A 4,682-nucleotide genomic window follows, 5' to 3' on the forward strand; every position below is an offset into this window, starting at 1 on the left:
GGCCTCAGGCTCCATTGGGGGGGGGGGGGGTCAGGCTCCAGGGAGGAACAGCTGGAGGCTGGTGGCAGCAGCGCCTGGGGCAGCCCTGAGCACACCATTCCGTTTCTCTGCAGAGAGAGGGGAGGGCCACGTCTCTAGGGAACCGCAGCTCTGAGGCTCCTGCGCCCTCCGGGCCCCAGGGTGGACCTGGGGCAGAGCCCAGGTTCTGGGTCGCTGGCAGGAGAGCTCCCGCCGCTGGGTGTTGAGTCTGGGCCACGGGGTGAGAAATGCAAACCCCTTTTTGCAGTTTCCGGTTCTGGAAGCTGCTCCTTGCTGTTCCAGCTCTGGGGCCAGCCCTCTCCCCCGTTGTCGCAGGCAAGTGCTAGGGGCTTGGAGCGCCAGCAGCCTCCCAGGTGGCAGCAGTGGGTGGCAGATGGCAGAGCGGTGGGGGTGGAGGGGACCAAGGCACTCATCCACGGGGGCCCCCTTTCTTCTCTCCCCGCCCTGGGCCCAGGTTGGGGGTGGAAGCGAGTGAGCACAGTCAGGCTGGTGAGAAGCAGCACCTGGCTGAGACCAGGCAGCCCTGGGGGCGGGCGGGCAGATCGGCCCCTGCCCTGCCCACGAGGCTTTAGGACGGGCTCCCGGCTGCCGAGACTGTGAGCACAGTCCTGGGTCCCTGTGGGCACAAGTGCATGTGCACGGCCAAAAGCTGGGCCGAGATCAGGGACAGGCACATACGAAGCCTCCCACGCCGTGCGTCAGAGCAGGAGTGGAGCGGTGGGGTGGGGTGGGGTGTGCGGAGCGGGAGGCTGTGGACGGCATTTCAGGGAAGGGCCATTTTGACTCTGCGCATCGGGATGCTTCTAGACAGTCTGTGCACAAGCCACCTGGTCAGAGATCATGATGAAAGGACGGAGGCAGCCCCGGGGCCGGCACCTGGGGCCGTGGAGGCTGCTGGGCACGGAGGCCAGGCGGGCAGTGCCCACACTCCCTGCCCGGAGGGGACTCTGCCGGGCTGGCCGGTCGGTCACCTGTTGGTGGATGTTTTGGTAGTTGCTGGTTGCATGTTATAAATAACTCTGGCGTGACAATAGGAGACCGATGGGAGCCTGGGGGGAGGGCACTCCTGCCAGAGGGAACGGTGTAGGCAGAGCCACAGAGCCGAGTGCCTCCCTGTGGCACCAAGCACGTGCCTGACTCCAGCCCGAAGGCGGTCACCACACACCAGGGGGACCCCCGCCGCCCCCCGCCCCTTGTTAGGGCACAGAGATGGGCGCCGGCAGGGCGGGTGGCTGGGCCTCTGCCGCCAGCTGTGGGAGCGGGATTCCAGCCACACGCTGACGGTGGCGGCAAGGACGCAGTCAGGGATGCTCTTCAAAGCCCGCGCTCCCCTCTGCAGCGCCTCCAAGATGGCTTAAGCCCGGCCTGACTCACGCCGGTGAAAGCGATCGCCATCCCTGAGCTCAAGCAGCCCAGACGAGGGGCTGCTGGCATTCGTTCCCTGATGCTGAGGGCAGATTTGAGGGAGACCTGCCGGGACTGGGACCCCTGGGAAGCGGGTGGCCCCTGCCTGGGAGGAAGCAAGCAGCCAGGGCTGGCGTGGGCTGTGCGGGTCCTGGCCTTGAGCCCCTCTGACCACGCTCCTTCCTCTGGAGGTGGTTTCCTCCCTCTGCACTGCCCGGTGGCTGTGAGTGACTCCAGCAGGGGAGCATCTGGGCGGGCAAGGCCCAAGTGGAGGGACGGGGTGCAGCCGGCAGAGCTGAGCTGGTTGGACACAGCCTCAGTGCAGAGCTTGGTGCAGCCCGTGTCCGGGGCCGGGGGTTTTGGAGGCCGACTCTGGGTATAGCCTTTCCTTTGGGTGATGGAGCCAGTCCCCCCAGCACCTCAGGTGCCAGGCCCAGGTGCTGGAATGCCTAGAGCCCACCATAGTCAGCTGCGTGAGGTCACCCTTGTGCCTGGAACCCTACCCTGGCCAGGGGCCTCTCCCTGGACCTGCAGCGAGCCCTGGCAGCGAGCCCCAGGCAGGCTCGTCTCGCTTTTCCGGACCTTTCCCCCTGCGTGGCTCCTAGCAAACCCTCCCCTCTCAGGCCCAGCCCTGAGCTGCTTCTCCCTCAAAGCCTCTCCTTGCTCCTCTACCCGGATGGGGGTTCTCCTTCCAGGGACCCCCCTGAGCACTGTACCCGAATGCAGCAGTGATTACAGCAATAAAAGTAATCAGAGTACGTGGTGGGCCGGCCGGCACGGCCATGGCACACTCAGCCCCACATTGGGCGCCTTATGTGCCGAGCCAGCTCAGCCATGTTTGGTGAGCCCGAGTGGGGGTGGTGAAGGATGGAGAAAAGACAGACAAGAGAAGAAAGCTGGGTCTGGGTGGGACGCTGTCCTCTCTGATGGAGAGACAGCGCCACGGACTACAAGCCGAGTCTTTATTTTATAGCAGATTCCACGAGGCAAAGTAAGGGCGCGGTCAAGATGTTTACAACATTCTCGTGGGTTTCGATCCTACTCAACTACATGCACCTGAACTCTATCAAGCCACATCACTCAGCCACGTGGGGCCACGTGTTCGGACCACAGGTTCAAGTTCACAACCATAGCTGTTGGCTATAATTGTGCTGGGAGGGCTCTGCCCTCCAAGCTGGGACTTGCACGTGGCCATGAGAGGACTGTGTCCTCTCATTAGTCTGAGGCTTGAACCTGTCCAAACACTGTAGCCGCTCTCCACAAGACTAAAAACCCTAACAGAAAGTTCCTAAACAAAAAGTATAAGCCTGCCACTCTGACACCAGTTCTTTGCCCCAAAGAGAACTCTCACTTTCCTAGTTGTTCTTCCAGAACAGATCATAAACTGGTGTATAAACTTTTAAAAATGTAGCCCTGGCCAGTGTGGCTCAGTTGGTTGCGTGTCATCCCACGAAAGGTCGCCGGTTCAGTTCCCGGTCAGGGCACTTACCCACGTCGAAGATTTGATCCCCGGTCGGGTGTGTGTGGGAGGCGACCGATCAATGTTTCTCTCTCACACTGACGTTTCTCTCCTCCCTTCCTCTTTCTCTACAAAAAAATCAATAAAAACATATTTTAAAAAAATAGCAGAAGTGATATTTTAAAAAAACCTTTAAAAAATTTACCCAAATAGCAGCACCCTTTACCCACCACTCTGTTCCTTGCTTTCTCACTTCACGACATATCTCAGACTGTCCACAGCAGTACATTCAATCTTCTTTGTTCTTTTTATTTATTTATTTTTAAATATATTTTTATTGATTTCAGAGAGGAAGGGCGAGGGAGAGAGAGATAGAAGCATCAATGATGAGAGAGAATCATGGGTTGGCTGCTTCCTCCATGCCCCCCACTGGGGATTAATACTTTATTCTTTTTAATAGCCACCAGGTAGTCATTACTTTGGATGGCCATATTTTTCTAAAAGATTGATTTTAGAGAGAGAAGAAAGGAGAGGAACATTGATTTCTTGTTCCACTTATTTATGCATTCATTGGATGATTCTTGTATGTGCCCTGGCTGGGGAACATGCAAACTTGGTGTATCAGGATGATGCTCTGACCAACTGAGCAACTAGGCCAGGGTCAGCTGGCCATCATATTTTTAAATCTTATTTTTATTATTTTTATTTTTTTTAAATATATTTTATTGATTTTCCACAGAGAGGAAGGGAGAGGGATAGAGAGCTAGAAACATCAATGAGAGAGAAACATCGACCAGCTGCCTCCTGCACATCTCCTACTGGGGATGTGCCTGCAACCAACGTACATGCCCTTGACCGGAATCGAACCCGGGACCTTTCAGTCCGCAGGTCGACGCTCTATCCACTGAGCCAAACCAGTTTCGGCTAAATCTTATTTTTAAATATATTTTTATTGATTTCAGAGAGGAAAGAAGAGGGAGAGAGAGATAGAAACATCAGTGATGAGAGAGAATCATTGACTGGCTGCCTCCTGCACGTCCCCCACTGGGGATCGAGCCCGAAACCTGGGCATGTGCCCTTGACCGAAATCGAACCTGGGACCCTTCAGTCCGCAGGCTGATGCTCTATCCACTGAGCCAAACCGGTTAGGACTGGCCATAATTTTTATTAACAGTTTTAATTTGAAATATAACAGAAATTTAGGAACATGTCAAATGTGTATGTACATTTTTACAAATTATTATAAAGCTGTGAAACCACCACTTAGGTTCAGAAATAGGCCCAACAGAATACCCACAGGTGTCCTGACGCAATCACAACCCCTTCTTCCTCTTAGATCAGTGGTTCTCAACCTTTGGCTGCACATTAGAATCACCTGGGATTCTTTTTAAAAATCCTGATTTCTGGGCCTCATCTGATCGAACTTCTGCATCATTGGAGGAAGTCTTGAGTAGCCAGGATAAATCTAGGTAATAAGATGTTTCATAGTCTCTCCCCCGACAATAGGGTTTTATATTGAGAGGTTAACGAAATAAAATAGAGAAATCCGAGAAGATTATAATGGATCTTCCGGGATGGTTCTGAGTTTTTCTGGAAACATCACTGCATGAGTTTTCGCTAATCCGACTGCATTTTACCTTTGTCCTTTGATGACTGATAGAGCCTGATAAGCAGCAATTTTTAATAGTAACGATTTGGTTAAATTCAGATTAAAGTAGCCGAGAAGTAAACATTCTACTACCTCATGTAGTTGACCGTAGTTAAGCAAACGAGTGGAATG

Source organism: Myotis lucifugus, unplaced genomic scaffold (assembly GCF_000147115.1).
Source record: "Myotis lucifugus unplaced genomic scaffold, Myoluc2.0 scaffold_819, whole genome shotgun sequence".
Classification (NCBI taxonomy): domain Eukaryota; kingdom Metazoa; phylum Chordata; class Mammalia; order Chiroptera; family Vespertilionidae; genus Myotis; species Myotis lucifugus.